This window comes from Eublepharis macularius, chromosome 9, assembly GCF_028583425.1.
Source record: "Eublepharis macularius isolate TG4126 chromosome 9, MPM_Emac_v1.0, whole genome shotgun sequence".
In the NCBI taxonomy this organism is placed as follows: Eukaryota; Metazoa; Chordata; class Lepidosauria; order Squamata; family Eublepharidae; genus Eublepharis; species Eublepharis macularius.
In genome coordinates, this window is record NC_072798.1 from 68655713 (window position 1) to 68674924 (window position 19212).

Genomic DNA, 19212 nt, shown 5'->3' on the forward strand with positions numbered 1-19212 from the left:
TGTTCCCAGAAGGCGTCTGGTTCAGATATAAGGATCAAACTTACAAGATCACATCGGACACGCAGCTGACAGACTTTTTGTTCAACCATCAGGAGTTTCAGCAAGAAGAAAGTTCGAAGTCTGAAGGGGAAAGTGGGGGGGAGGAAAAAGCGGGTGCAGCTGCTCCAGCTGCGCAGAGAGAATTGAGACCGAGACGCAAGGGGGGGGGAGAAGTCCTGATCCTGAATATAATCTGTATTGTACCAATCTGATAGCATATTAGAAAGTTAACTTTTAAGAAAAATTGCAGCATGAAGGGAATACAAGACATGTAGTGTAGTGTTTGTTGTTTGTATGTTGCTTTTCCCTTTTCCCAGTCCTCCCTTCCCTTTTTTCCCCCCTCCCCTTTATACTTTTGCAGTCTTTTGTAGTTTTTTATGTTAGATATTAAAAAATAATTTTTTTTAAAAAAAGAAAAGCATAGAGGATTGTATTAGGTCTATATTAAACCGCATAAAACAGAAGGAAGCATATTAAGCCTAGTTTCTTTCCAGATTCTCTAAGTTTTATATTAAAGCAATTTAGATAGCATTTAGAACGTGGACATATATAAATCACAATATATCCCATATACCATTCTTATTTGCAAAAGCCCCTATTAACCCACCCTTTTAATCTCACTTCAGTTTAAAGCTCTATGCTATATAAACAGAAGAGAGAGGGGAAGGAAAGATAAAGGAACAAGGGTCAAACTTTAAGTTTCATATTCTTTCTTCTTCTTTCTCCCTCTGGAATAGTATTGAAACTCTTTCTTTCCAATGACCAGCCATAGCCGACTCTTTTTGCCTTCTAGCCATTCATGCAAGGTGCCGTTAAATACATTATAATGTCCCTGTTTATCTCTCTTCATCTTTGTGATATGTTTCTTGATTGGAGTATGTTGTATGCTTTGTACTTCATACAGAAGCAGTACACTAAAACTCTTCCTCACAGTTTCCTTTTCACCACGCTCCTCCCACTTCTTCTCCGCTGTCTGTACTTTCACAAAAGAAAGCTGATTTTCTCCTCCATTTTGTTGGGAGTATTTTTCACAGTTCTACTCTGATTTTCTTTTAGGTAAGTCTGTCCCATCAAAATTCTCTTCTAACTTGGCATCTAACACAGTGCTCGTGCCTGTTTTTATTCCAAGTGTTTTGTCTGCTTTTCTTAATACACAATTCATCAGTTTAGAAATTTGTTGCAGCTTTAAAAGTATCTCTTCAGAAAATGCCATTTTGCCCACTCACTTACAAATGTTCAATCACAGATCTTTTAAAACTGGTAAAAGGCTCCTTTGCTTTTAGAATTTGTAGTTATAAAGTTTTTTGCTCCCCAGCTCTCCATCCCAGGAAACCTCTTCTTACGCTTCACTTCTTGAGTGTCAGTTTCCTAGTCCATGAGGCAGCCGCCTCTCTGGGAGATAATAACCCCCCCTCATCAAGCTGTTTAGCTGTCATAAAGCAATAAACAATACTCTTACTTGGAGGTGTCAGGTAAAATCACTCTTTATCGGCCTTTCAGTTGTCCTTGCATCTATCTTGTCAGGAATCCTTGCTTTGTTTTCGCTTGTTTCAAAGTCTCAGGGTTTGTAGCTTATGCACCATTAAGGCTTATTCCTCGGTCCTTGCTTTCGAGCTGGTGCAGGGGCTCAAACAGGGGGTTGCCAATCCCTGTGAGCTCCTCCACCTTGCTCTGGCCTATCCCCCTCTCTGTGGGGGGGGGGTCTTGGAGGCCCAAATCCTTGGGTCCCAGGGGATCAGGAAGATCATGGTACTGAGCTCATAAACTCAGCTACTGTGACATCACCACGCCATTCCGGATCAAGGCTTTCTGCTTTTGGACTGTCAAAAATTATTCAGTTTAGGATGCAGAGAAGGCCTTTGACAGTTTGAATTGGGACTTCATGTTTGCATCGATGGAGAAGATGGATTTAGTTAAAGCATTTATAAAAGCAGTAAAGTCAATTTATAAAGAACAGAGAGCGACAATTTGTGTTAACAATGACTTGACAGAGAAGTTTGAAATAAGAAAAGGAACAAGACAAGGTTGTCCACTATCACCGCTAAAAATGACAGCTAAAAATATTGATTTATTTAAAAATAACTATGAAAAGCTCTGGACACAAATTGAAAGGGATATGATAAAATGGAACAAATTAAACTTATCGTGGTTAGGTCGGATTGCCACAGTTAAAATGAATGTGTTGCCTAGAATTATGTTCCTAATGCAAATGATACCAATTGTTAAAGACAAAAAACAATTTGAAAAATGGCAGAGGAAAATATTGGAATTTGTGTGGGCAGGAAAGAAACCTAGAGTAAAAATGAAAGTACTTTGTGATGTTAAGGAAAGAGGTGGAATGCAGTTACCTGATCTTCGACTATACCATGAGGCAATATGTTTAGTATGGCTAAAAGAATGGGTGTCTTTATCCAATCATGAGCTGTTAATATTGGAAGGCTACAATAAACTTTTTGGATGGCATGCATATTTGTGGTACGATAAACACAAAATGGACGCAATGTTCCAGCACCACTATTTGAGAAGAACTTTGTTTTCAACCTGGCTGAAATATAAAAAGTACATTGATCAGGAGAAACCATTGTGGATTGTACCAGCTGAAGTGATTAACCTGAACTTGGAATACAAAGGAAAAGAATGGCTTACCTTTAAAGAATTAACAGAAATAGAAGATAAGGAGCTAAAACTCAAACCAAATGAGGAATAGCCATTCAAATACGGCTGACTGCAATATCGACAGATTAAGGATTTATTTGACTCAGATCAAAGGAAGACAGGTTTTAGAATTAAAAATTCAGAGTTAGAAGAACTTTTGTTAGGGGATAACAATAAAGCAATCTCTAAAATGTATAAACTGTTATTAAAGTGGTTTACAGAAGATGAGACAGTCAAGGTTCAAATGATAAAGTGGGCGATAAATTGTACTAATGAAATAACGATGGAGGCATGGGAGCAATTGTGGAAAATTTCAACATGTACCAATATTAAAGAGAATGGCTATAAAATGTTATATAGATGGTATTTAACACCGAAAAAATTAGCTGTAGCTAATAAACAGCTGTCTAATAAGTGCTGGAAATGTAAGGAGCATGAAGGTTCTCGATTTCATATGTGGTGGACTTGTGGCAAGGCTAGAGACTTTTGGGCTAGAATATGTGCCGAGATGTCTTTAATACTCCAGTATAATGTCGTTAAAAATCCAGAAATGTTGCTGTTATCTTTACATTTGGAAGATGTTAATAGAAATGATAGGATATTGTTGTACTATATGATAACAGGGGCAAGAATATTATATGCACAATACTGGAAGAGAGAAGAAACACCAGAAATTGAAGAATGGATACGAAAACTGTTGTACATGGCTGAAATGGACAAATTAACGAGAAAACTGAGAGATCAAGATCCAAAGGGATTTTTCGAAGATTGGAAGAAAATGAGAAAGTACTTAGAAAGAAAATGGGATGTCAAAGGACTATTGTGGTCTTTTGAAGTATATTAAATAAGATAAGATAGACTTTAGATCTTTACCAGTAGTAACAGACTAATAATTATAGTGTAGAAATATGATCAGAAAACGGGGGGTTGGAGTTTTTTTTATCTTGGTTTTTTAATCAAAAAAAATGATTCAGTTTAGACTATGTAGGAGGGTAGCTGTGTTGGTCTGCAATAGAACAGCAGAACTTTAGTCCAGTTGAAATGCCTACCAAAGCTCGACTTTCTGATGCAGCTAAAACTATCTCAGATAGGCACCTTCCCTGCCTGGAAACATCCCCTCTTTTACCTTATTTGAAGATTATATCAACACATTGGTCCACTCATTTCCCCCCTTACTCAGGATATTTTAATGTGTATTTGAACTCAAATAGGAAAGTCCACTATATTCTTGCCTACTCATGTCTAGGATTCATGTGTCTTCTGACCACACAGAAGTAATGATAAAGAGATGACTTACTCATACACACCAATTAAATAAATGAAAATGTTCAAACATAAACAAAAAATACCTCATGCAATTTAATCTTTCAAATGCACAAACATTTTGTATTGAAAAATCTGAACACTATAATGGAAAAGCCAGGAAATTCGTATCCCACTAAGGCCTGACGTACACCTTTAACATGTGATCACCTTAGGGACTTCTAACCATAAAGCAATTGCTAAATTCCTTATGGGAACTCAGGTCATTGCAAAGGAACTCAGTTCTAAAGCTCTGCAAGGGTCTGATTTTGATCAAGAATGTCATCCTGGAAGAGAAAGGGTTTCAGACTCCCCTCCTGCCCCGTGCCATTTTCCTGACACAAAATGGCACAGGAAACATTATTTGCCCTATTGGGATGGGGCTCTGTGTGTGAATGCTTGCAGTGCATCCCTTCAAGAAGAAATAATTCCCCCGGGGCCATTTCAGGTCAAGAAAATGACACAAGGAGGAAGGCTGGAGCCAACCTCCCTCCAATGCCATGTTCCTAATCCTGTGCCACTTTATGAGTTCCCAAAGAGAACTTACAGCTGTTATATGACTGAAAGTCCCCATGGCAATCGTGTTAAATGTGACTTGTAACTTGGGCCTATGAGTCTATATAGGACACTGTACATCTCAGGAAACACATTCCTTTTCAGTGACTCCTGATGATTACAGGTGATAACCCGACAACATAGATAAGAACTGGATAATACCTTTCCCACATGTGTGGCCAAAACCCGCTTACGCTGTGTTTATAATGATACAGATAAGCAACCAACCAAATGGTAAAAAGAACCAAGCTAGTTTGCTATATTGTGATTTAGAATATTCTCTGCTTCAGATCAGAGATGAGTCAATGTTTGCAAACAGAAGTTGGAAAATTAACTTTTCCTTACAAAATTGATTTTCACCTGAGTTGAGCATCCCACTGGATCACTTTGAATTTTTTTGCAATTTAAAGCAAACAATATTTGGGTGGGCTTGCATCAGCAGAGTTGGGGGTCTGCAGTGTGAAGCGAGTGAAGCATTTGTGATCCCATTCAGAGTACTTGATTAGCACAAATATACCTGATACCTGATACTGACAGTTAAGACAGGAGATGGATGGAGAAAATTTTGTTATAGTTTCTGATCCAGGCTTTGTGGAGTGGGATTTTTACCATGATTGCTTATTTCCAGATAGAATATTACTGATTTGGGTGTCAAATCCATGTAGTTTTTCTTTAGGATCTATTTTCAATGGGAAATCTATTCAATGGTCTAGTGTCGCTTTTATAAAGATAATGGTACCAAATTTACCTAGTACATAATGCTTCCTCCAGTGTAAAGACTCCTAATGTTACAAGTAGATTGAACAAAGGGGGTTGATTTTACAGACCACCCTAAGTAGGTCCATCTCTGGGCAGCTGCACTTCTCTGTATTGATTTCTAAATGGCAGCAGCCTAGCAGGAGAGCTCCAAATGGGAGCCAGCATTTAAAAAAAAATACTGCCTGCATTCATTTCATTTTCCTACTCTTACAGCAACTGACAATTTAAAAGTTTTTCACTGAAAACTCTCCATTTGACATGCTTCCTTATTGTGGCCTGTTTAACAAAGGATAGAGGGCCTGAGGAGGCTGTTTTTCAACCAAATGATACCAAAATTGCAAGGAGCAACTATTGCCTTTCCATGGAAGTCCACCTAGATTTCAAGTGAATCGGACCAAGTATTCAGATTTTATGGCTGCTTATTTCCCCACATTTTCAGAGGGGAAAAAGCCTCCACTCCCACAAGAAAGAGGGGGAGAAAGTGTGTTCTGAAGTTCTGCTATTATTCCCTATGGGGGACTTTGGGGTGAGGGACTAGGGAGGCTGATTTTCATCCAAATGACACCAAAATCTCAAGAAAGATAGTACTGCCTGTCCACTAAAGACTGTCCAAGTTGCAAGCAAATTGGACCAAGCACTCCATTTTAGACCATAGTTTGGGTGGAAAAGCAGCATATAAATATTTTTAAAAAACAAACAACATTCTGAAAATGTGCATAAACAAATGTCTTGCAATACAATTTAGAACGACTTTGAGCATATGATCAGAGGCGAATAAAAAGGCAAGTATTTAAGGGTGCTGCTCACAATTTGCAATCAAAATGAGATACAAATAGAGCGAGATTAGTCTTCTCTGCTTGAAATCTCATAACACTAAATCTAAACCCTCATTTATAATATGGAAATAACAACCTTCATTTATAATGTGGCAGTTTCCTTCATGAGGATGTTAAATAATTACTAAGATAATGGATAAGAAATATTTTATACACTTAGAAAAATGCCACCAGTATGTTTAGTATTATCATAGCATCTATGAACTTTGGATATACAGGAAGGAAGGAAGGAAAAAGAACTTATTCATTTGAATGTCTCTCTCCCCCACTCCCCAAAATAGAGTGGGCAGGTTATCTGGCTTTCAAAGCCCAGGTCTAGTTCATATGCATTTAAGACCTCCACACAGCAAGGTTCAATGAATGCAGCTGCATAGAGGAATGTATGTGAATAAGCACAGATTTGCACAAGTGTGGGAGATCAAAATTGCTTTCAAGTTTGTATGAATCCTTTCCAGGAATCAGTGTAGCCTCAAAGATCCATACAGTACTTCTTACAAGGGAAGTTATCAAACATTTTGCAATCCCATTGTTTCAACTCAAAAATCCCTGCTTTGTTTTTGATTTACACTGTTAAAAATTGTTTCTAAAGTGAGGTGGGTAGGCATGTTGGTCTTCAGAAAAAGAGCAAGATTCAAGGCCAGTAGCACCTTAGAGACCAACTAGATTTCCAAAGTATGAGCTTTCAAGAGTCAAAGCTCTCTTCATCAGATATAAGGTAGGAGTTTTTATAGTCCAGGCAGAGGGTGGGAATAGTAGTGCAAATTAGAATGTCAGAAGCTAGCTGTAATTCGAGATGGGCACGAACAGCAATACGAACAAAAAAAGCCATGAACAGCCCAATCTGCTGTTTGATAACAAGCTGTTTGTGAGGCCCCATTCTAAATGAACAGGTGGTTGTTGCAAGCCTCGTTCGTTGCTGTTCATCAAGCCAGACAGACTGGCACCTGCAAACAATTCCCTTGGCAACTTAGGCATGGATTGTCTGAACTCTGTCTGAACTCCCAATCTAAGCCCAATTTAGCTTGATAGACAGATTTTCCTTCCAAGTGTGAAGCTCCAAATTTGTTACAAGAGAGCATAGACCATGGGGGAGGGGGGCTCCCAGCTCTGGCTAATCTTTGCAGACAGTGGAGAGGGGAAGACAGCTGCTGTTGGCATTTTGATAGACAGACAGGGAGAGTGCATTGGAGCTTGAATTTTCTTTGTGTGTGGTGGGATATGGATCTACCCCTTCAGGTTCCAGGGCTGCTGCCAGGCTCTGGGGCCAAGCTATTATTTACTATTGGTACCTTTCCTGCTGCCTGCTCAGGTAGGGTTTCTGGGAGTTGTGCGGCAGGAATCTACCCACCTTCAGGTTCTAGGGCTGCTGCCAGGCTCTGGGGCCAAGCTATTATTTATTATTGGTACCTTTCCTGGTGCCTGCTCAGGTCAGGTTTCTGGGAGTGGTGCAGCAGGGATCTTGACTAAGGTTGGATGATGGCTGGAGGAGAGCCTGCTGGCCCCTATGAACAGCCAACCACGAACATGTTCATGAACAGGGCCATGTTCATGATTGTTCATGAATCCCTGTTTGTGAATGGCAACGAACAACTAACATCATGTTCGTTTTTTTTTCTGTTCGTGCCCATCTCTAGCCGTAATACATGTTATAATTCTGTGTCTCAAATTCAGTTCAAGGGCAAACCTTTCCTTGCCCTCAGACATCCCCCTAACCTTAAACAACTCCTCACTCAGAATAATGCACTTCCCAACATGGACACAGACTCTGGAACCTGGTCTTGCAATAAATCAAGACAGCAACTATGTCCTCATATTTACTCTATTACCAATGCTGATGGTCATAGGAATCTCAAAGACAAAATGACATATGGCATGGAGGCTGCAGAGAAAGGGAGAGTGCAAAGAAACCCCTCCCCCCAGTTTGCATCATCAGAAAGCTTGCTCTGTTACTCCTTCTTAATCAATGAAAGAAAGAATGGGTGGGGGGGGATTTCACTTGCTTGGCCTTCCTCAGAGCATTCCATCTTACTCCAGGTTTCGTGGCATTTTGTCTGTGAGGTTCTGCCAACCCCCTAGCATTGGTCTTTAGATAGTCCTAGGATCTGCTGGATAGGAAGGAAAGTTTTGGGGGAAACTGAGCTGTCTGAATTCAATCTGACCCATTAGTTGCAATGTTAAGAACCCTGAAAATAAGCCTCATTGACTCAAGTTAGAATTACTTCTGAGTAGACCTGCTTAGGATCATTTCTCCTAATTCTTTTTTTTTCAGAGCAAGTGTGATTCTTTGATATTATTTTATGTATCATATATACCTGAAATGATTTCATCAGAGCTTGGAAGCTAAGAGTGGTCATCCTTGATTAGTACTTGGATGGGAGGCCACCAAGGAAATCTAGTGTTGTTACACAGAGGCAGGCAATGGCAAACCATCTCTGAAATCTGTTGTCATGAAAACTCTACAGGGTTGTCATAAGTCATCTGCAACCTGGTGGCCCTTCCACCACCAAAGTGATTAGTTACTTCTTTTCAGCTGAACACAGAAGGTCTTTATTCTGCATGAACAAGCACAGGATTGTACTGCATATAAGCACAGGGATATTTAATTTTTTCTTTGAAGCCAAGTAGGCTTAAGTTCACAGAATTATCAAATTTCATGAGTAATATCTATATATAATAGCAGGATCTGAGTCCAGCAACACATTAGATGCCAACTACATTTTCAGGATATAAGCTTTTGAGACTCAAAGCTCCTTTCTTCAGTTACTGCTATTCTACTGCAGACCAACATGGCTACCAACCTGAAACTGTATTCATATATAATACATAATTAATATATTGTATTTCTTTTCCTATGAATTATTTCAGTGAACCTTACAGTCTATTCTAAATGTTCTCTAATATTTTGGAGAAGCAGGCCATTAAATATGTTTCTGTCTTGTTGTGTATGAGTTGACAGGCACCAAAGACCCCTTCTGATAAATTAGAATGCATCCTCAACAGAGGAATTGCCCTCACTTAGCAGAAAGGAATCCATGAATCATATATGGTCTAATCGATAGAAGCCTATGTAGAGGTAAAACAAATATATAAAAATATTCAAAATATTCAAAATTTGATATGATTTCTATATTCATTATTCACATTTTGAAGAAAAATTATAAGGTTAAAGTTTCACCTTAAAATCCAAAATTTGATTGCTGTTGACTTGTGAGCATGTTAACTATCAAATGCTGTCGAATTCAAAATACTGTAGTGTACCAATCACCAATACTATTAAATAGCGTTTAAGAATAAGATATTCACACCTACAGGTCCTACTAGTCCTCCATACAGCAAAATAAAGCAAAATATGTGCAAATATAGTATAGGCAAAATATATTATGTCTGCCATTTTATATTACACCAGGGATCATTTCATAGAGAAAGAGCTGCAGGAACTCATTAACATAACTCATTAGCACAACTCATTTGCATATGCCACGCCCCTTGCCATCACCAGAAGTGTGTCATTAGCATAACTGATTTGCATATGCTCCACCCCCTGACATCACCTATCCTGGCTGTTTTGGACCCAATCCTGGCCATTCAGGGCCGAAATTGGGCCCAAAATGGCAAAAAGGGGCTGAAAATGGCTGAAAAGGAGCCCAAAATGGTCAGGATTAGGCCGCTGCTGAGTGGGAGAGTGATCCACCACCCATCAGAGGCCCAATCTTGGCCATTACAGGACCAGTCCTGGCTCTTTTGGGCCTGATCTTGGCCATTTTGGGCCCAAATTGGGTGAAACCAGCCCAAAATGTCCAAAAACCAGGTGGGTGGGGCCACCTGACATGTGACCTTTTGGGAGAACTACCGGAACTGTGTTCCTGAGCATTCCCCCTCAAAATGAGCCCTGTATTACACTACCATATTTATGATCTGCTAACAAAGAAACACATGACATAATTTTGAGCACAGGTCAAAGGAGTGGCTGATATTGATAAAATTACTACCTGCTTTTGAGTTGTGTAAATTTGATCCATTCATAGTGGCTGGGTTCACTGTGCAACAACTTTGGAAAGAATATTTACAGAGTCCTAAGCAGAGTTACCCCTTCTAAGTCAATCTAAGTAGATGGGCTTCGAAGAGTGCAACTGTGTTTAGGGCTACATTGATAGAGTCCCATATTATCAGCTGCCAGGTTTATACTGAATTTTGAACTTTGTTTTAATGTCTTGTTGCAATGACTGGTCAAAACTTTATTGGTTGGTTCAAACTGAACTCAAATTACTTTCTGGGGATATGGGCCTTTTGGTCCAAATGACCCCCATAACATAATCCAAAACTCTCTTCCCTGTGCAGGGTTCTGTTGCATTCAGGCTTTCTTGCAGACCAGTCAATGTGGACAAGTCAACGGTAAAAATTCTGAAATTATTTGCATATCTGCTAACACTATGTAATGCTAAATGCCATCAGAATTTTTTTTTGTCATGTCAAGTACTGAAATCAAGTCTAATTGACAGCCTCAGACATTAATATTCAGTGAACATGCAAGAATTCAGTCAACAGCTGACTATTCATCATCAACATTCACAAAGGAGAATTTTTAGAAGACAAATTTCCTTTCGCTCTACTTTTTAGTTCTTACATAACTCCAAGTGAAGTTTGACTCTCCAATCTTTAATTCAGTTCCCCCAGGAAAGGCTGTTGGGCTGTATAAAATTCCTCCTGGCAGAAAGGCATGGTGAAAACTTCAAAAACTGTGATTGACTTTCAGACTTTGTCTTCAAACTGAACAGTTATAGGTGAGGAACTCCTCAGATCATCTTAACATTGTTTTGAAGATGAATTAGATACGATGGTAGCGGTTAGCACCTGCACAGTTTACAGCATTCAGCCTTGTGGGGTAGCCAAATATACAGAAGGTCCATAGGCTATCAAGTCATGGGATGGTTTGCCTGAATATAACCTACATGCGTATCATCTTGCAGTAGCTTTGGTTTGTGCAATCAGCAGATGAAATTTTCTGTCAAACCAGTGAAGGGACATATCTTCATGTCTCCTGTCTCCTCTTTGCGCCTTCGCAATCAGATGCATCCTTTAAATTAACAACATTGGTTTGATTGTATTGTCTGAGGGCCAAACTACAAGTGACAAATGACACTTGAACAGCAAGTGTATTTCTCCCTGTTCACTTGCGCTTCACTCGATCCACTTGCCATTCAAGTGTCATTTGTCACTTGTAGCTTGGCCCTCAGACATTGGAGCCATGTAGAAAGTAATTCTCAATTCTCACCCCTCCCTTAAATGAACCCATTTTACTACTGTGGGTGGCAGCAGATGAGTAGTTGGGGGTACAAGAAAGCCATCGAATAATACAAGAAGCCAGTGTAATTGTGCACGTCAGATACATCTGAGAGAATTCAGATATGTCTAAACAGCTTGACAAAGATATAGCTCTTACTTGTGACTAGTGGGCAGGACATGAGCCAAACTAGGGTGTAACTAATAATATAATTTATGACTAACTAATGCAGTGTACTAAGACATGCTTTTCTAGGTTGACATAACATTCCAACACCGGGAGAAGCTCATGTCTAGATAATAATACAATCAAAAGGTACATTCAGTCAGCATGATTTATTATCGTTCCACCAGACCTATAAGATGGAGATGTTCTGCCTCCTTTTAGGCCTCCTACCGGTGGGGGAGCCCCCCTGGCCTCTGTTCTATCTGCTGTTTGCCATCAGCCACTGTGGCCCCAACGATTATGTGGGATTGTGCAATGCACGGCCGAGGGTGGGTTACAAACTTTTTATGCTACCAGTTTTTAACTGTTTAATTTTATACTGTCCATATTGAATTGTCACAGTGTACACTGTACTGTATTTTAATTTGGTTGTGATCCACTCTGAGACTGCATACAGGGAGAGCGGACAATAAATCGAACAAATCAATCAATAAATATTCAGGTGCTGGGAACCAGTTATGAACACATGAACTCATTTATCCAAAGTCAAACCATAGGCCTATCATTGTCAGCACTGACTGATAGGGGTTCTGCAAGTTCTCAGGTAGAGGTCTCTCATATCACTTACCACCTCATCCTTTTAACTGGAGGTGCTGGTGATTGAACCTGAGACCTTTTGCATAGAAATCCTTACCACTGAGCCTCTTGCTCTGAAAACCCCAGCAGGGGTCACCATAAGTCAGATATGGCTTGATGGCACTCTTCACCACCATTTTTTTAAAAAGCTTGTACTAAAGCATTGTGGAAACAACCACCATCCTAAAGGAAACATGCAAATCTCATAGCACAGCTGCTAAAGTCCCCTCTTCCTCTCAACTGGGTCATATTGTATGGGAGAAAGGTTTCCAAATAATCCTCTCAGTTTATTTATGTGCTAAACAGAATACTCCTCCTTAATTCTCTACATAGGATTTTCTGCCAATGTATATGTCAAGGCATTTTAGAATGCTGAGTATTTTACAGTGGTTCTAATCTTTTAAATCAAACAAAAGTAGAGGAAAGCAGCAAGGGTCAATGTTTTGATAGACTAGTTGTGGAAATATATCCTGATTTGGGAGTTAAACTCTGTGAAATCAGCAGTCAGAATTTCCCTTTGGTCTCACCGCTACCTTGCAAGACCGTGAAGAGAGCTGGAGCAGCAATTGATGGCTTTCTTCAATTCCAGTGCACCTAATCGTATTCAGAATAGTGTACTTTTTCATCACGGCAGGAGATAACAGACTTTTGTGACAATTCAGGGAAATGCTTTATGATTGCCCCTTCTATGAATCATGAATGTTTCACAAAGTACTGAAGTGAAGTAAACTAAGCTTGATGCCTCCATTGCCAGTTGGTGGTTGGCAGTTAGATTTTTTGATCTTCCGAAATCTGCTTCACATTTGAATGAACCAAATATTAGCATTCATTCTTATTCGTATGTTTGTGCTCAGGATGATGTATGTTTATGCTTATGGGATGATACGGTGGTGGATGGCTAAAGAAGACCAAATCAGGAGAATGCTTTGTAGATGGACGACCAAAGCAATTTCATCAAACAGCACATGTTGTTGAGCAGTTGTGGCCATGCCAAGCTTATATTGTTTTTCTTCTTGAAATCAGCTCCTCTTATAAAATTGTACATCTATATAGGGAACAAAGGCAAGTGTTGATCATTCAGACAACAGTACAGCCATGCTCCAGCATCTGGCTTCCTTCATGAAAAAGAATTGTATATGGCTAGCCAGAAAAGGATCCTTATTGGGCCATCCTACGGGATGAAACTATGCTCTGTAAGTGTAAGTATAGTTGTGCTCTCTCTTCACTGCATCCTGAGAGTAAACCTCAAAGCAATGGTGCAGAAAATGTTGTTTTATAAGCAATAGAAAGCACAAATTCCAAAGAAAAATCTAGCATTGAGATGGTAAAATAGACTCAAAGAAAGTCTGCTGCAATAGTTAATGCTTCAGTGGTCACACGAAACAATTATGTATAACCAAATGTTTCATTTCATTTGTTTCATATTCATTTCTGTTTTGTCAGTTGTTTTGGTTCTGTACTTTTTACAGCAGTTTTGTAGAGTTGCTTATATTGCGCATTTATTCTTTATTTATTCAGATATTTATACCCTGATTTCTCCCCAATAGGAACACAGAGCGGCTTACGACGTAATTCTCCCTGCTCCATTCTATCCTCATAACAACAAGCCTGTAAGGAAGGTTAGATTGAAAAAGCAAGCTTCATAGCAGAGTGGGGGTTTTAACTTGATTGTCTAAGATTCTATTATGCCGCTCTGACCATCACACCACACTTGAGCTAAACGGATTAAAGATAAATCCAGTGCAAGATTTCTGCTTACACTAGTGTTCTTCTGCAAACATAAATGCCAGAAAAATACTGTCAAACCTGTTGTATTTTCACTTGTGTTTCTCCTTGTGCAAGATGTTCAACCAGTTTCTGGGCACTGTAATATATAGGGAAGAAAGTGCTAGGCATTGCATAAGATCTTCCACAAGTGGAACAGAGTTAACTTTATGTTTCTGCTTGGGTATCGCTAGATTCAAACAACGATACGCCTGAATGTTGTATGGTATTTATACTCAAAAATCAATGTATATGCACTATTTATGCATACCATATACAGTGTTAATATATTTATGTATGTATGTACTATGCATAATGCTATTTACTGATGCACAAAAAAGGAAAAAGAAAATGGTGCAAAATCACAGATATGGTTGCTTAACAGAAAAATAAAACAAAAATGGGAATTTTCAACAGTGTTCTCACTGACTAACAAACATACATCTGATCTATGTCTGGGATCTTTATGCTTGTGTATAAACAAGAATGCTTAGAAATGATGCTTTGGCAAGGAAAGATCAATTTTATTGACTACAAGGTTAAAACATGGAAAACAACTTTACTTGCAATTCACAACTAAATAGTTGGCCTAATATGCAGCAAAAAATAACCCCTTGTTGGAATAAATCCAATAGGCTTTATGGAAGATGACTTGCCAATGTGTGTGGTTGCGTGTGAAATGTGCCAAAGAAAGAAGTTAAAACAAAGTAGATGAGGTGGAGGGGTGAAACAAGGAAGATAGCAAGAACTGGAGTGGTGTGAAAGACTGACTTGTAGAGGATCTGTAAGAAGAGAGAATTGCTATGCAATGGAAGAAAGGGGGAAAGAAAATCATTTGAAGATGAAGAACTGCAAATGCCAAGTTGGGGGAAAAGGGGAAACCTGATGATTCATCAAAGGACAGCAAAAGGGATGGAGTAAGAGCTGAGAAAGCCAGAGGAATGGGAGAAGAGTAGAAGTGGGCACAGACTGGGAAAACTCCATGGACCGCCAGCCCATGGTCCGTCAATTTTCACAAACCACGGACCACGAACTTTTCACGGACCAGCCCATTTATGGACTGTTTCGTTGGTCCATGGTCCATCACTTCTGTGGGCCCTGGCATCACCCCCTTCACACCCAGAGATCCCAAACTCACAGCCAATCTTCAGCAGCCTCTCCTCCAGCCACGCACCAAGTTTGGTCAAGATTGCATTTTGGACATCTTGAGTTACAGACCCCCAAAGTGGCCACCCTCAGGAAACTTTCAGTAGATACTAGGAGTCGCAATTACCAATTGACTTCCATTGGCTTGCAGCACCAAAAAGTTGCAATGAAGCAAAACCAAACAGAAAAGGGTGGAGGAAGATCCCCTTCACCACACAGACACCTTCCCAGCTGTTGCCTAGGAAATTAATTCTTGCTTCTTACTTGCATAGAGCAGAATGGGAGCTCTCTGGTTTGCAGGCAGAGCTGCCTATCAAGGTTTAAGGTCTAGGATTGGTGTTCCCATGGCTACAGAACATCCATCCCCTCTATTGCATGGGGAAATAATTCTTGCTCCCTGTTTGCATAGAGAAAATGGGAGCTCTCTTGTTGGCAGGCAGAGCTGCCTGTCTAGTTTTTAAGGGCTGCAGAAGGTCAGTTCTCTGTTGCCTAGGGAATTGATAGATTGGTGCCAGGGTTTCTGGACTCGCGGACCACAGACAGATGGACCAGCCCAAAAGGATCAAAGATCATGAAAAATGTGTATCCCACAAACTGTGTGTTCGCTAATGAGGAACTGGGCTGGTTCGTGTTAAATTTAGGTCCATTTTCTGGTCCGTGCCTACTTCTAGAGAAGGTATAAAGAATGGAGTGTCAGGGAGCCTTTTATGTGAGGAAGAGACAAAAGCTTCTTAGGAGAGGAGACAGTAGAACTGAACTTTTGCACAAGACAGTTGGGCAGGGTGGAGAGGGCTAGGGATGGGTTGCAAGCATGTCTCTCAGTGAAGGCTTGGGGAAGAGCAGGAATGAAGCAAATGAGGGAAGAGAAGCCTTTTAGAGTCAGGTAAAACTTTGCCTGGTCTCATTGCTCAAGCAAGCCTTTGGCTCGAGTCCTGCAGTCTGGTGGTAGAGGCAGTCCTTATGGGGAAACTGAACTAATCTTAGAGGACTAGCAGGTCCCCCTTTAACAGTGTTTTGGTGGGCATTTTAGTCATTTGGTTTTGAAAGGAATGGTAGGTGCTCAATTAACAAGGTTAATGTCACTCTGGAGATTTGGGGGCGAAGCCTGGTGAGGGCAGGGTTTAGAGAAGGGAAGGACCTCCATGGGGTTATAATGCCAGAATCTACTCTCCAAATCAACCATTTTTCTCCAGGGGAATTGATCTCTGTAGTTTTGAGATCAGTTGTAATTCTTGGAGAACTTCAGCCTCCACTTGGAAGTTGGCAGCTCTGTCTACAAGAAATGAACATTCTATTGTTGTTTACTTCCTGAACAGAAATTTGATTGCCCTGTCTGACAAAGCTGGATTTTTCATGAATATTTGTGAATAGGTTTTGACGGTCCATGGGCACCCATTATCCTGTTTTATTATTTCTAGGGGGTACTCTCAGCAGATCAAAAGATAAGCCTCTCACAAGGGCTTCACAACTTTTTTTATCTAAGAGGTACAACCCAATTCTGGTTTACTTCAGTTACACTTCTGCTGTAGCATGAAGTACTATGGACTTCCCAACATGGAGTCAGTGTTGAGCTATTGTTTTCATGACTACTGTGAAATGGGGGAGTACTTCTTGCTAATAGCCAGGACAAGAAATGTAAAATCATCTTTAGGTACAAAATATAGTTACAAAACTATGGCAAACAAGTGTACTGATTTCATGCCTGGATCATCATTTTGAATTTGTTACTGATGAAGCATGTAAGTCTGTGACATCAGCTTATTATTTTCAGGCAGTCCTGATCAAAGTGTACCCTCTGTATAGGCAATCATCAAAAAATGAAAGCTTAGGGTGCTGTAGAAACTGTAACTCAACTCCTTGAGATCAGTGTTATAAAGGATCTCAAACAATTTCACATCAATGCAGGTTGTTTAGATGCCTTTTTTGCCCTCTGCAGACATTTCTGCAACTGTTCAAAAAGTATAACATGTTCTTAAACTGAGTAGAGAAAGTACTCAGGCCTTCAAAATAGTCTGGCCCCTGTGTCAGTTGTGAAAAGCTTGATTGTAATGATGGATGCACTGCGTGTCCTAAATATGTAGTCATAAGCAGAGCTACACCTTTCTAAACACATTGACCTTCCATCCAGTCTTCCAAATCCAAGAGTGTATTCTGTTTCATCCTGGTGTGAAAAGGATAGACCACTGCCCATCTCCTGGAAACTTGTTTTTGATCTTGCTGTGTCTTCCACAATCCAGTTCACGTATCAGTGTGAGAAAGTGGATTTATTACAATGGAAAATTTCTTACTTTGTCTAAAAGGAAATGTGCATACCATATTCAGTTTCTTTATAAAAAAGAGCCAGGAGTTTTCTTTACAGGAATCCCTAGGAAGGGCTAAAATGTGCGAGAATGGGGAACTTTCTGTTTCATTAAGGAGCCCCATAACTCTCCATAATTAAAGCACTCCCTGTCCTTCCTCTCCAATCATGATGGTAAGACAACAAAGAGGCCTGAGTAAAGTAGTACTATTCACATGGGCATGAACCAGAAAAAAACAGAACCATGCAGTTTGTGCTTCATCAAATTTCACAAACCACAAACCACAAACTTTCACGAACCTGCCCCAGGTTCGCAAACCGGTTTGTTTGGTTTGTGAAAACGTCACATTCAGGTCAGAAAATCACTTCTGGGTCAGCAGAGGTCACTTCTGGGCCAGAAGGTCACTTCTGGGTCAGCAGAAGGTCTGCAAGAAGTCCACCCCCTGTTGCCTAGGAAACTGATTGATTGGCACCAGACTGTCTGCAGTCACGAACCAAAAAATGAACCAAACAAACCAGCCTAAAGTTCATGGTGGTTCGTCAGAAATGGGATCTGATGAACCGCGGTTCGTGAACCACGAACCAGCCTGGTTCGTGCTTAATTTTGGTTTGTATTTCGGTTTGTGCCCATCTCTATTCACAATCCTAATGAATTGTATTTATCTATTACATTTTTATCCTGCTCTTCCTCTAAGGGCTTCTGCTGTGAGTGGCACATAGAAGGGGGTGGCTGCAGTTTTGCCTCTTTCTATGCGGAATCACTATCAAGAGATTTTGGAAATTGAGACCCAGTTTGGTGTAGTGGTTAAGAGTGCCATACTCTAATCTGGAGAACTGGGTTTGATCCCCACTCCCCCACTTATAGCCAGCTGGGTGACCTTGGGTCAGTCACAGCTTCTAGGAGGTCTCTCAGCCCAACCCACCTCACAGGGTGATTATTGTTGTGGGGATATTAATAACATACTTTGTAAACTGCTCTGAGCAGGTGATAAGTCATGTATATATCATTTGATATATAAATCAAATGTTGTTGTTATAAGGAGCCCATGAACAGTACATAAGGTCAGTATTGTCCCCTCCTCAATATTCTCCTCACAACAATCCTAACAGGTAGCTAAAGAATGTAACTGGCCCAATGAACTTCATAGCTGAATTGGGATTTGAACCCATGAGCTCTCTAGTCTGACTCTAACAACTTACTCTTATTTATAGTCTTCAATTTGCCTTCCTGCCTATCATAAAGGCAGGGGAGACAGAGAAAGAGATTTCCATTTCTTCTGCATAAATATAACTCAAACTATTGGTGTAATGTCATATTAAAACATCACAGTATGACAAATAAAGCAATCACCAGAGACACAAACTCTTTTTAAAAACTGCCTTGGATTTGGGAACAACAAAGATTTAAAAAAAAAACACCAAGGAAGAGTAACTGATAAGAGACCACATAATCTCATTCAAGATATATTACACATACATACCTGGAACGAATTCTCCAAATGGTGCTCTATTGTTTAATCACATTCACATTGCCCTGCAGGGAGTAGCTGAGGTGGCACAATTTCTAATAAATTTTTACACCAGTAAACATGGCTTGAAGAGCAGATGTAAAAATCCTGCTGATTGTGGTATATTTAGGCACTCATTCATGAGAAAGCACACAACTGTGCTGATGTGGGACAGGAGGTTTTGCTATGCCCAAACTGAATCTTCATGCTGTTGAATTTATGCATTTCCTGCTGCTACTCAAAAATGCTTGTCTGAATGTGCAGGCA

At 40.0% G+C, this 19212-nt stretch overlaps 1 non-coding gene across 1 annotated transcript; it reads left to right on the forward strand.

Moving 5' to 3' along the window:
- The first annotated feature begins 18126 nt into the window (after positions 1-18126).
- LOC129336394 (U11 spliceosomal RNA) lies at positions 18127-18266 on the forward strand. The gene has a single exon (XR_008597710.1). It is a non-coding gene; the product is annotated as a U11 spliceosomal RNA (small nuclear RNA).
- The last annotated feature ends 946 nt before the right edge of the window (positions 18267-19212 follow it).